This window comes from Ambystoma mexicanum, chromosome 14 (assembly GCF_040938575.1).
Source record: "Ambystoma mexicanum isolate Mex_15411 chromosome 14, UKY_AmexF1_1, whole genome shotgun sequence".
Lineage (NCBI taxonomy): Eukaryota > Metazoa > Chordata > Amphibia > Caudata > Ambystomatidae > Ambystoma > Ambystoma mexicanum.
The window spans coordinates 12202442-12216909 of NC_090940.1; positions in this window are offsets into that span (position 1 = coordinate 12202442).

Here is a 14468-nt window from a genome sequence, read left to right on the forward strand (position 1 = left end):
TTAATGCATATTCCAGGTGTGAGCACTCAAGCTAGCGGGGATTGATGTGTATTCCAGGTGTGAGCTCTCATGCTACATAGGGGATTAATGCCTATTCCAGGTGTGAGCTCTCAGGCTACGCAGGGATTAATGCGAATGACAGGTGTGAGCTCTCAGGCTACTCAGGGGATTAATGCCTATTCCAGGTGTGAGCTCTCAAACTAGCAGAGATTAATGCCTATTCGAGGTGTGAGCTCTCAGGCTACGTGGGGGATTAATGTGTATTCCAGGTGTGAGCTCCCAAGCTACGCTGGGATTAATGTGTATTGCAGGTGTGAGTTCTCAGGGTACACAGGGATTAATGTGTATTCCAGGTGTGAGCTCTCAAACTACGCAGGATTACTGTGTATTCCAGGTGTGAGTTCTCAGGCTACACAGGGGATTAATGCGTATTCCAGGTGTGAGCTCTCAAACTACGCAGGGGATTAATGCCTATTCCAGATATGAGCTCTCAGGCTACGTGGGGGATTAATGTGTATTCCAGGTGTGAGCTCTCAAGATACGCGGGGATTAATGTGTATTCCAGGTGTGAGCTCTCAAACTAGCAGAGATTAATGTGTATTCCAGGTGTGAGCTATCAAACTAGCAGAGATTAATGTGTATTTCAGGTGTGAGCTCTCATGCTACGTGGGGATTAATGCATATTCCAGGTGTGAGCTCTCAGGCTATGCAGGGGATTCATGCGTATTCAAGGTGTGAGCTCTCAAGCTACTCAGGGATTAATGTGTATTCCAGGTGTGATATCTCACGCTACGCGGTGGATTAAAACATATTCCAGTTATGAGCTCTCAAAATACACTTGGATTAATGTTTATTCCAGGTGTGTGTTCTCAGGCTATGCAGGGATTAATGTGTATTCCAGGTTTGAGTTCTCAGGCTATGCAGGGATTAATGTGTATTCCAGGTGTGAGCTCTCAAACTAGCAGAGATTAATGTGTATTCCAGGTGTGAGCTCTCAAACTAGCAGAGATTAATGTGTATTCCAGGTGTGAGCTCTCATGCTACATGGGGATTAATGCATATTCCAGGTGTGAGCTCTCAGGCTATGCAGGGGATTAATGGTATTCCAGGTGTGAGCTCTCAAGCTACGCAGGGGATTAATGCAAATTACAGGTGTGAGCTCTCAGGCTATACAGGGTATTAATGCATATTCCAGGTGTGAGCACTCAAGCTAGCGGGGATTGATGTGTATTCCAGGTGTGAGCTCTCATGCTACGTAGGGGATTAATGCCTATTCCGGGTGTGAGCTCTCAGGCTATGCAGGGGATTAATGCATATTCCAGGTGTGAGCTCTCAGGCTACGCAGGGATTAATGCGAATGACAGGTGTGAGCTCTCAGGCTACTCAGGGGATTAATGCCTATTCCAGGTGTGAGCTCTCAAACTAGCAGAGATTAATGTGTATTCCAGGTGTGAGCTCTCAAACTAGCAGAGATTAATGTGTATTCCAGGTGTGAGTTCTCAAACTAGCGGGGAGTAATGTGTATTCCAGGTGTGATTTCTCAGGCTATGCAGGGATTAATGTGTATTCCAGGTGTGAGTTCTCAGGCTATGCTGGGGATTAATGTGAACTCCAGGTGTGAGTTCTCAGGCTACTCTGGGATTAATGTGTATTCCAGGTGTGTGTTCTCAGGCTATGCAGGGACTAATGTGTATTCCAGTTGGGAGCTCTCAAACTAGCAGAGATTAATGTCTATTCCAGGTGTGAGCTCTCAAACTAGCAGAGATTAATGTGTATTCCAGGTGTGAGTTCTCAGGCTACGCAGGGATTAATGTGTATTCCAGGTGTGTGCTCTCAAACTAGCAGGATTAATGTGTATTCCAGGTGTGAGCTCTCAGGCTATGCAGGGATTACTGCGTATTCCAGTGTGAGTTCTCAGGCTACGCTGGGATTAATGTATATTCCAGATGTGTGCTCTCAAGCTAGCGGGGATTAATGTGTATTCCAGGTATGAGTTCTCAGGCTACGCAGGGATGAATGCATATTCCAGGTGTGAGTTCTCAAACTAGCGGGGAGTAATGTGTATTCCAGGTGTGATTTCTCAGGCTATGCAGGGATTAATGTGTATTCCAGGTGTGAGTTCTCAGGCTACTCAGGGATTAATGTGGATTCCAGGTGTGATATCTCACGCTACACGGGGGATTAATGCATATTCCAGGTATGAGCTCTCAAAATACACTTCGATTAATGTGTATTTCAGGTGTGTGTTCTCAGGCTATGCAGGGATTAATGTGTATTCCAGGTGTGAGCTCTCAAACTAGCAGAGATTAATGTGTATTCCAGGTGTGAGCTCTCAAACTAGCAGGATTAATGTGTATTCCAGGTGTGAGTTCTCAGGCTATGCAGGGATTAATGTGTATTCCAGGTGTGAGCTCTCAAACTAGCAGAGATTAATGTGTATTCCAGGTGTGAGCTCTCAAACTAGCAGAGATTAATGTGTATTTCAGGTGTGAGCTCTCAAACTAGCAGAGATTAATGCCTATTCCAGGTGTGAGCTCTCAGGCTACGTGGGGGATTAACGTGAATTCCAGCTGTGAGCTCCCAAGCTACGCTGGGATTAATGTGTATTCCAGGTGTTAGTTCTCAGGCTTCGTGGGGGATTAATGCATATTCCAGGAGTGAGCTCTCAAGCTACGCAGGGATTAATGTATATCCCAGGTGTGAGTTCTCAGGCTACGCAGGGATTAATGTGTATTCCAGGTGTGTGCTCTCAAACTAGCAGGATTAATGTGTATTCCAGGTGTGAGCTCTCAGGCTATGCAGGGATTACTGCGTATTCCAGGTGTGAGCTCCCAAGCTACGCTGGGATTAATGTGTATTCCAGGTGTTAGTTCTCAGGCTTCGTGGGGGATTAATGCATATTCCAGGAGTGAGCTCTCAAGCTACGCAGGGATTAATGTATATCCCAGGTGTGAGTTCTCAGGCTACGCAGGGATTAATGTGTATTCCAGGTGTGTGCTCTCAAACTAGCGGGATTAATGTGTATTCCAGGTGTGAGCTCTCAGGCTATGCAGGGATTACTGCGTATTCCAGGTGTGAGTTCTCAGGCTACGCTGGGATTAATGTGTATTTCAGGTGTGTGCTCTCAAGCTAGCAGGGATTAATGTGTATTCCAGGAATGAGTTCTTAGGTTACGCAGGGATTAATGCATATTCCAAGTGTGAGTTCTCAAACTAGCGGGGAGTAATGTGTATTCCAGGTGTGATTTCTCAGGCTATGCAGGGATTAATGTGTATTCCAGGTGTGAGTTCTCAGGCTATGCGGGGGATTAATGTGAACTCCAGGTGTGAGTTCTCAGGCTACTCTGGGATTAATGTGTATTCCAGGTGTGTGTTCTCAGGCTATGCAGGGTCTAATGTGTATTCCAGTTGGGAGCTCTCAAACTAGCAGAGATTAATGTCTATTCCAGGTGTGAGCTCTCAAACTAGCAGAGATTAATGTGTATTCCAGGTGTGAGTTCTCAGGCTACGCAGGGATTAATGTGTATTCCAGGTGTGTGCTCTCAAACTAGCGGGATTAATGTGTATTCCAGGTGTGAGCTCTCAGGCTATGCAGGGATTACTGCGTATTCCAGGTGTGAGTTCTCAGGCTACGCTGGGATTAATGTATATTCCAGATGTGTGCTCTCAAGATAGCGGGGATTAATGTGTATTTCAGGTATGAGTTCTCAGGCTACGCAGGGATGAATGCATATTCCAGGTGTGAGTTCTCAAACTAGCGGGGAGTAATGTGTATTCCAGGTGTGATTTCTCAGGCTATGCAGGGATTAATGTGTATTCCAGGTGTCAGTTCTCAGGCTATGCAGGGGATTAATGTGTGTTCCAGGTGTGAGTTCTCAGGCTACTCAGGGATTAATGTGGATTCCAGGTGTGATATCTCACGCTACACGGGGGATTAATGCATATTCCAGGTATGAGCTCTCAAAATACACTTCGATTAATGTGTATTTCAGGTGTGTGTTCTCAGGCTATGCAGGGATTAATGTGTATTCCAGGTGTGAGCTCTCAAACTAGCAGAGATTAATGTGTATTCCAGGTTTGAGCTCTCAAACTAGCAGGATTAATGTGTATTCCAGGTGTGAGTTCTCAGGCTATGCAGGGATTAATGTGTATTCCAGGTGTGAGCTCTCAAACTAGCAGAGATTAATGTGTATTCCAGGTGTGAGCTCTCAAACTAGCAGAGATTAATGCCTATTCCAGGTGTGAGCTCTCAGGCTACGTGGGGGATTAACGTGAATTCCAGCTGTGAGCTCCCAAGCTACGCTGGGATTAATGTGTATTGCAGGTGTGAGTTCTCAGGGTACACAGGGATTAATGTGTATTCCAGGTGTGAGCTCTCAAACTACGCAGGATTACTGTGTATTCCAGGTGTTAGTTCTCAGGCTACACAGGGGATTCATGTGTATTCCAGGTGTGAGCTATCAAACTATGCAGGGGATTAATGCCTATTCCAGGTGTGAGCTCTCAGGCTACGTGGGGGATTAATGTGTATTCCAGGTGTGAGCTCTCAAGATAGCTGGGATTAATGTGTATTCCAGGTATGAGTTCTCAGGCTACGCAGGGATTAATGCATATTCCAGGTGTGAGTTCTCAGTGTATTCCAGGTGTGAGTTCTCAAACTAGCAGAGATTAATGTGTATTCCAGGTGTGAGCTCTCAAACTAGCAGAGATTAATGTGTATTCCAGGTGTGAGCTCTCATGCTATGTGGGGATTAATGCATATTCCAGGTGTGAGTTCTCAGGCTATGCAGGGGATTAATGCGTATTCCAGGTGTGAGCTCTCAAGCTACTCAGGGATTAATGTGTATTCCAGGTGTGATATCTCACACTACGCAGTGGATTAATGCATATTCCAGGTATGAGCTCCCAAAATACACTTGGATTAATGTTTATTCCAGGTGTGTGTTCTCAGGCTATGCATGGATTAATGTGTATTCCAGGTGTGAGTTCTCAGGCTATGCAGGGATTAATGTGTATTCCAGGTGTGAGCTCTCAAACTAGCAGAGATTAATGTGTATTCCAGGTGTGAGCTCTCAAACTAGCAGAGATTAATGTGTATTCAAGGTGTGAGCTCTCATGCTACGTGGGGATTAATGCATATTCCAGGTGTGAGCTCTCAGGCTATGCAGGGGATTAATGTGTATCCAAGGTGTGAGCTCTCAAGCTACGCAGGGGATTAATGCTTATTGCAGGTGTGAGCACTCAGGCTATGCAGGGGATTAATGCATGTTCCAGATGTGAGCTCTCAGGCTACGCAGGGATTAATGCGAATGACAGGTGTGAGCTCTCAGGCTACTCAGGGGATTAATGCCTATTCCAGGTGTGAGCTCTCAAACTAGCAGAGATTAATGCCTATTCGAGGTGTGAGCTCTCAGGCTACGTGGGGGATTAATGTGTATTCCAGGTGTGAGCTCCCAAGCTACGCTGGGATTAATGTGTATTGCAGGTGTGAGTTCTCAGGGTACACAGGGATTAATGTGTATTCCAGGTGTGAGCTCTCAAACTACGCAGGATTACTGTGTATTCCAGGTGTGAGTTCTCAGGCTACACAGGGGATTAATGCGTATTCCAGGTGTGAGCTCTCAAACTACGCAGGGGATTAATGCCTATTCCAGATATGAGCTCTCAGGCTACGTGGGGGATTAATGTGTATTCCAGGTGTGAGCTCTCAAGATACGCGGGGATTAATGTGTATTCCAGGTGTGAGCTCTCAAACTAGCAGAGATTAATGTGTATTCCACGTGTGAGCTATCAAACTAGCAGAGATTAATGAGTATTTCAGGTGTGAGCTCTCATGCTACGTGGGGATTAATGCATATTCCAGGTGTGAGCTCTCAGGCTATGCAGGGGATTCATGCGTATTCAAGGTGTGAGCTCTCAAGCTACTCAGGGATTAATGTGTATCCCAGGTGTGATATCTCACGCTACGCGGTGGATTAATGCATATTCCAGTTATGAGCTCTCAAAATACACTTGGATTAATGTTTATTCCAGGTGTGTGTTCTCAGGCTATGCAGGGATTAATGTGTATTCCAGGTTTGAGTTCTCAGGCTATGCAGGGATTAATGTGTATTCCAGGTGTGAGCTCTCAAACTAGCAGAGATTAATGTGTATTCCAGGTGTGAGCTCTCAAACTAGCAGAGATTAATATGTATTCCAGGTGTGAGCTCTCATGCTACATGGGGATTAATGCATATTCCAGGTGTGAGCTCTCAGGCTATGCAGGGGATTAATGGTATTCCAGGTGTGAGCTCTCAAGCTACGCAGGGGATTAATGCAAATTACAGGTGTGAGCTCTCAGGCTATACAGGGTATTAATGCATATTCCAGGTGTGAGCACTCAAGCTAGCGGGGATTGATGTGTATTCCAGGTGTGAGCTCTCATGCTACGTAGGGGATTAATGCCTATTCCGGGTGTAAGGTCTCAGGCTATGCAGGGGATTAATGCATATTCCAGGTGTGAGCTCTCAGGCTACGCAGGGATTAATGCGAATGACAGGTGTGAGCTCTCAGGCTACTCAGGGGATTAATGTGCATTCCAAGTGTGAGCTCCCAAGCTACGCTGGGATTAATGTGTATTGCAGGTGTGAGTTCTCAAACTAGCAGAGATGAATGTGTATTCCAGGTGTGAGCTCTCAAACTAGCAGAGATTAATGTGTATTCCAGGTGTGAGTTCTCATGCTACGTGGGGATTAATGCATATTCCAGGTGTGAGCTCTCAGGCTATGCAGGGGATTAATGCGTATTCCAGGTGTGAGCTCTCAAGCTACTCAGGGATTAATGTGTATTCCAGGTGTGATATCTCACGCTACGCGGTGGATTAATGCATATTCCAGGTATGAGCTCTCAAAATACACTTGGATTAATGTTTATTCCAGGTGTGTGTTCTCAGGCTATGCAGGGATTAATGTGTATTCCAGGTGTGAGTTTTCAGGCTATGCAGTGATTAATGTGTATTCCAGGTGTGAGCTCTCAAACTAGCAGAGATTAATGTGTATTCCAGGTGTGAGCTCTCAAACTAGCAGAGATTAATGTGTATTCCAGTTGTGAGCTCTCATGCTACGTGGGGATTAATGCATATTCCAGGTGTGAGCTCTCAGGCTATGCAGGGGATTAACGTGTATTCCAGGTGTGAGCTCTCAAGCTACGCAGGGGATTAATGCCTATTGCAGGTGTGAGCTCTCAGGCTATGCAGGGTATTAATGCATATTCCAGGTGTGAGCACTCAAGCTAGCGGGGATTGATGTGTATTCCAGGTGTGAGCTCTCATGCTACATAGGGGATTAATGCCTATTCCAGGTGTGAGCTCTCAGGCTATGCAGGGGATTAATGCATATTCCAAGTGTGAGCTCTCAGGCTACGCAGGGATTATTGCGAATGACAGGTGTGAGCTCTCAGGCTACTCAGGGGATTAATGCCTATTCCAGGTGTGAGCTCTCAAACTAGCAGAGATTAATGCCTATTCGAGGTGTGAGCTCTCAGGCTACGTGGGGGATTAATGTGTATTCCAGGTGTGAGCTCCCAAGCTACGCTGGGATTAATGTGTATTGCAGGTGTGAGTTCTCAGGGTACACAGGGATTAATGTGTATTCCAGGTGTGAGCTCTCAAACTACGCAGGATTACTGTGTATTCCAGGTGTGAGTTCTCAGGCTACACAGGGGATTAATGCGTATTCCAGGTGTGAGCTCTCAAACTACGCAGGGGATTAATGCCTATTCCAGGTATGAGCTCTCAGGCTATGTGGGGGATTAATGTGTATTCCAGGTGTGAGCTCTCAAGATACGCAGGGATTAATGTGTATTCCAGGTGTGAGCTCTCAAACTAGCAGAGATTAATGTGTATTCCAGGTGTGAGCTCTCATGCTACGTGGGGATTAATGCATATTCCAGGTGTGAGCTCTCAGGCTATGCAGGGGATTAATGCGTATTCCAGGTGTGAGATCTCAAGCTACTCAGGAATTAATGTGTATTCCAGGTGTGATATCTCACGCTACGCGGTGGATTCATGCATATTCCAGGTATGAGCTCTCAAAATACACTTGGATTAATGCATATTCCAGGTGTGTGTTCTCAGGCTATGCAGGGATTAATGTGTATTCCAGGTGTGAGTTCTCAGGCTATGCAGGGATTAATGTGTATTCCAGGTGTGAGCTCTCAAACTAGCATAGATTAATGTGTATTCCAGGTGTGAGCTCTCAAACTAGCAGAGATTAATGTGTATTCCAGGTGTGAGCTCTCATGCTACGTGGGGATTAATGCATATTCCAGGTGTGAGCACTCAGGCTATGCAGGGGATTAATGGTATTCCAGGTGTGAGCTCTCAAGCTACACAGGGGATTAATGCCTATTGCAGGTGTGAGCTCTCAGGCTATGCAGGGTATTAATGCATATTCCAGGTGTGAGCACTCAAGCTAGCGGAGATTGATGTGTATTCCAGGTGTGAGCTCTCATGCTACATAGGGGATTAATGCCTATTCCGGGTGTGAGCTCTCAGGCTATGCAGGGGATTAATGCCTATTACAGGTGTGAGCTCTCAAACTAGCAGAGATTAATGCCTATTCGAGGTGTGAGCTCTGAGGCTACGTGGGGGATTAATGTGTATTCCAAGTGTGAGCTCCCAAGCTACGCTGGGATTAATGTGTATTCTAGGTGTGAGCTCTCAAACTACGCAGGATTACTGTGTATTCCAGGTGTGAGTTCTTAGGCTACACAGGGGATTAATGCGTATTCCAGGTGTGAGCTCTCAAACTACGCAGGGGATTAATGCCTATTCCAGGTATGAGCTCTCAGGCTACGTGGGGGATTAATGTGTATTCCAGGTGTGAGCTCTCAAGATACGCGGGGATTAATGTATATTCCAGGTGTGAGTTCTCAGGGAACACAGGGATTAATGTGTATTCCAGGTGTGAGTTCTCAGGCTATATAGGGGATTAATGTGTATTCCAGGTGTGAGCTCTCAAGATACGCTGGGATTAATGTGTATTCCAGGTGTGAGCTCTCAAACTAGCAGAGATTAATGTGTATTCCAGGTGTGAGCTCTCATGCTACGTGGGGATTAATGCATATTCCAGGTGTGAGCTCTCAGGCTATGCAGGGGATTAATGCGTATTCCAGGTGTGAGCTCTCAAGATACTCAGGGATTAATGTGTATTCTTGGTGTGATATCTCACGCTACGCAGTGGATTAATGCATATTCCAGTTATGAGCTCTCAAAATACACTTGGATTAATGTTTATTCCAGGTGTGTGTTCTCAGGCTATGCAGGGATTAATGTGTATTCCAGGTGTGAGCTCTCAAACTAGCAGAGATTAATGTGTATTCCAGGTGTGAGCTCTCAAACTAGCAGAGATTAATCTGTATTCCAGGTGTGAGCTCTCATGCTACGTGGGGATTAATGCCTATTCCAGGTGTGAGCTCTCAGGCTACGTTGGGGATTAATGTGTATTCCAAGTGTGAGCTCCCAAGCTACCCTGGGATTAATGTGTATTGCAGGTGTGAGTTCTCAGGGTACACAGGGATTAATGTGTATTCCAGGTGTGAGATCTCAAACTACGCAGGATTACTGTGTATTCCAGGTATGAGTTCTCAGGCTACACAGGGGATTAATGCGTATTCCAGGTGTGAGCTCTCAAACTACTCAGGGGATTAATGACTATTCCAGGTGTGAGTTCTCAGGCTACGCAGGAATTAGTGTGCATTCCAGGTGTGAGTTCTCAGGCTATGCAGGGATTAATGTGTATTCCAGGTGTGAGTTCTCTGGCTATGCAGGGATTAATGTGCATTCCAGGTGTGAGCTCTAAAACTAGCAGAGATTAATGTGTATTCCAGGTCTGAGCTCTCAGGCTATGCAGGGGATTAATGCCTATTCCAGGTGTGAGCTCCCAAGCTACGCTGGGATTAATGTGTATTGCAGTTGTGAGTTATCAGGGTATGCAGGGATTAATGTGTATTCCAGGTGTGAGCTCTCAGGCTACGCGGGGGATTAATGCATATTCCAGGTGTGAGCTCTCAAAATACACCGGTATTAATGTGTATTCCAGGTGTGAGTTCTCAGGCTACGCAGGGAATAATGTGTATTCCAGGTGTGAGGTCTCAGGCTACGCGGGGGATTAATGCATATTCCAGGTGTGAGCTCTCAAAATACACTGGGATTAATGTGTATTCCAGGTGTGAGTTCTCAGGCTACGCAGGGATTAATGTGTATTCCAGGTGTGAGCTTTCAAACTAGCAGAGAATAATGTGTATTCCAGGTGTGAGCTCTCAGGCTACAAAGGGGATCAATGCCTATTCCAGGTGTGAGCTCTCAGGCTACGTGGGCGATTAATGCATATTCCAGGTGTGAGCTCCCAAGCTACGCTGGGATTAATGTGTATTGCAGGTGTGAGGTCTCAGGCTACGCGGGGATTAATGCATATTCCAGGTGTGAGCTCTCAAAATACACTGGGATTACTGTGTATTCCAGGTGTGAGTTCTCAGGCTACGCAGGGATTAATGTGTATTCCAGGTGTGAGTTTTCAAACTAGCAGAGAATAATGTGTATTCCAGGTGTGAGCTCTCAGGCTTCAAAGGGGATCAATGCCTATTCCAGGTGTGAGCTCTCAGGCTACTTGGGCGATTAATGCATATTCCAGGTGTGAACTCCCAAGCTACGCTGGGATTAATGTGTATTGCAGGTGTGAGCGCTCAAGCTACGTGGGGGATTAATGCATATTCCAGGTGTGAGTTCTCAGGCTATGTGGGGATTTTAGCCTTTTCCAGGTATGAGCTCTCAGGCTACGCGGGGGATTAATGCGTATCCAGGTGTGAGCTCTCAGGCTATGCAGGGATTAATGTGTATTCCAGGTGTGAGCTCTCAAACTAGCAGGGAGTTCTCAGGCTACGCAGGGATTAACGTGTATTACAGGTGTGTGCTCTCAAACTAGCAGGGATTAATGTGTATTCCAGGTGTGAGCTCTCAGGCTATGCAGGGATTACTGCATACTCCAGGTGTGAGTTCTCAGGCTACAGAGGGATAAATGTGTATTCCAGGAGTGTGCTCTCAAGCTACCAGGGATTAATGTGTATTCCAGGTGTGAGTTCTCAGGCTAGGCAGGGATTCATGCGTATTCCAGCTGTAAGTTCTCAAGCTAGCGGGGAGTAATGTGTATTCCAGGTGTGAGTTCTCAGGCTATGCAGGGATTAATGTGTATTCCAGGTGTGAGTTTTCAGGCTGCGCAGGGAATTAATGTGTATTCCAGGTGTGAGTTCTCAGGCTACGCAGGGAATTAATGTGTATTCGATGTGTGAGTTCTCAGGCTACGTGGGGATTAATGTATATTCCAGGTCTGATTTCTCAGGCTATGTGGGGGATTAATGTGTATTCCAGGTGTGAGCTCTCACAATACACTGGGATTAATGCAGGTGTGAGTTCTCAAACTAGCGGGGATTAATGTGTATTCCAGTTGTGAGTTCTCAGGCTACGCAGGGATTAGTGCGAATTCCAGGTGTGAGTTCTCAGGCTGCGCAGGGATTAACGTTTATTCCAGGTGTGTGCTCTGAAGCTACGCAGGGATTATTGCGTATTCCAGATGTGAGCTCTCAGGCTACGTAGGGATTAATGCATATTCCAGGTGTGAGTTCTCAGGCTACGTGGGGATTATTGCATATTCCAGGTGTGAGCTCTCAAGCTACGCAGGGATTAATGTGTATTCCAGGTGTTAGTTCTCAGGCTACGCGGGGGATTAATGCATATTCCAGGTGTGAGCTCTCAAGCTATGCAGGGATTAATGTGTATTCCAGGTGTGAGTTTTCAGGCTGCGTAGGGAATTAATGTGTATTCCAGGTGTGAGTTCTCAGGCTACGCAGGGAATTAATGTGTATTCGATGTGTGAGTTCTCAGGCTACGTGGGGATTAATGTATATTCCATGTCTGATTTCTCAGGCTACGTGGGGGATTAATGTGTATTCCAGGTGTGAGCTCTCAAAATACACTGGGATTAATGCAGGTGTGAGTTCTCAAACTAGCAGGGATTAATGTGTATTCCAGTTGTGAGTTCTCAGGCTACGCAGGGATTAGTGCGTATTCCATGTGTGAGTTCTCAGGCTACGCAGGGATTAACATTTATTCCAGGTGTGTGCTCTGAAGCTACGCAGGGATTATTGCGTATTCCAGGTGTGAGCTCTCAGGCTATGTAGGGATTAATGCATATTCCAGGTGTGAGTTCTCAGGCTACATAGGGATTATTGCGTATTCCAGGTGTGAGCTCTCAAGTTATGCAGGGATTAATGCGTATTCTGCGTATTCCAGGTGTTAGTTCTCAGGCTTCGTGGGGGATTAATGCATATTCCAGGAGTCAGCTCTCAAGCTACGCAGGGATTAATGTATATCCCAGGTGTGAGTTCTCAGGCTACGCAGGGATTAATGTGTATTCCAGGTGTGAGCTCTCAGGCTATGCAGGGATTACTGCGTATTCCAGGTGTGATTTCTCAAGCTACGCTGGGATTAATGTGTATTTCAGGTGTGTGCTCTCAAGCTAGCAGGGATTAATGTGTATTCCAGGTATGAGTTCTTAGGTTACGCAGGGATTAATGCATATTCCAGGTGTGAGTTCTCAAACTAGCGGGGAGTAATGTGTATTCCAGGTGTGATTTCTCAGGCTATGCAGGGATTAATGTGTATTCCAGGTGTGAGTTCTCAGGCTATGCGGGGGATTAATGTGAACTCCAGGTGTGAGTTCTCAGGCTACTCTGGGATTAATGTGTATTCCAGGTGTGTGTTCTCAGGCTATGCAGGGACTAATGTGTATTCCAGTTGGGAGCTCTCAAACTAGCAGAGATTAATGTCTATTCCAGGTGTGAGCTCTCAAACTAGCAGAGATTAATGTGTATTCCAGGTGTGAGTTCTCAGGCTACGCAGGGATTAATGTGTATTCCAGGTGTGTGCTCTCAAACTAGCGGGATTAATGTGTATTCCAGGTGTGAGCTCTCAGGCTATGCAGGGATTACTGCGTATTCCAGGTGTGAGTTCTCAGGCTACGCTGGGATTAATGTATATTCCAGATGTGTGCTCTCAAGCTAGCGGGGATTAATGTGTATTCCAGGTATGAGTTCTCAGGCTACGCAGGGATGAATGCATATTCCAGGTGTGAGTTCTCAAACTAGCGGGGAGTAATGTGTATTCCAGGTGTGATTTCTCAGGCTATGCAGGGATTAATGTGTATTCCAGGTGTCAGTTCTCAGGCTATGCAGGGGATTAATGTGTGTTCCAGGTATGAGTTCTCAGGCTACTCAGGGATTAATGTGTATTCCAGGTGTGATATCTCACGCTACACGGGGGATTAATGCATATTCCAGGTATGAGCTCTCAAAATACACTTCGATTAATGTGTATTTCAGGTGTGTGTTCTCAGGCTATGCAGGGATTAATGTGTATTCCAGGTGTGAGCTCTCAAACTAGCAGAGATTAATGTGTATTCCAGGTGTGAGCTCTCAAACTAGCAGGATTAATGTGTATTCCAGGTGTGAGTTCTCAGGCTATGCATGGATTAATGTGTATTCCAGGTGTGAGCTCTCAAACTAGCAGAGATTAATGTGTATTCCAGGTGTGAGCTCTCAAACTAGCAGAGATTAATGTGTATTTCAGGTGTGAGCTCTCAAACTAGCAGAGATTAATGCCTATTCCAGGTGTGAGCTCTCAGGCTACGTGGGGGATTAACGTGAATTCCAGCTGTGAGCTCCCAAGCTACGCTGGGATTAATGTGTATTGCAGGTGTGAGTTCTCAGGGTACACAGGGATTAATGTGTATTCCAGGTGTGAGCTCTCAAACTACGCAGGATTACTGTGTATTCCAGGTGTTAGTTCTCAGGCTACACAGGGGATTCATGTGTATTCCAGGTGTGAGCTATCAAACTACGCAGGGGATTAATGCCTATTCCAGGTGTGAGCTCTCAGGCTACGTGGGGGATTAATGTGTATTCCAGGTGTGAGCTCTCAAGATAGCTGGGATTAATGTGTATTCCAGGTATGAGTTCTCAGGCTACGCAGGGATTAATGCATATTCCAGGTGTGAGTTCTCAGTGTATTCCAGGTGTGAGTTCTCAAACTAGCAGAAATTAATGTGTATTCCAGGTGTGAGCTCTCAAACTAGCAGAGATTAATGTGTATTCCAGGTGTGAGCTCTCATGCTATGTGGGGATTAATGCATATTCCAGGTGTGAGTTCTCAGGCTATGCAGGGGATTAATGTGTATTCCAGGTGTGAGCTCTCAAGCTACTCAGGGATTAATGTGTATTCCAGGTGTGATATCTCACACTACGCAGTGGATTAATGCATATTCCAGGTATGAGCTCCCAAAATACACTTGGATTAATGTTTATTCCAGGTGTGTGTTCTCAGGCTATGCATGGATTAATGTGTATTCCAGGTGTGAGTTCTCAGGCTATGCAGGGATT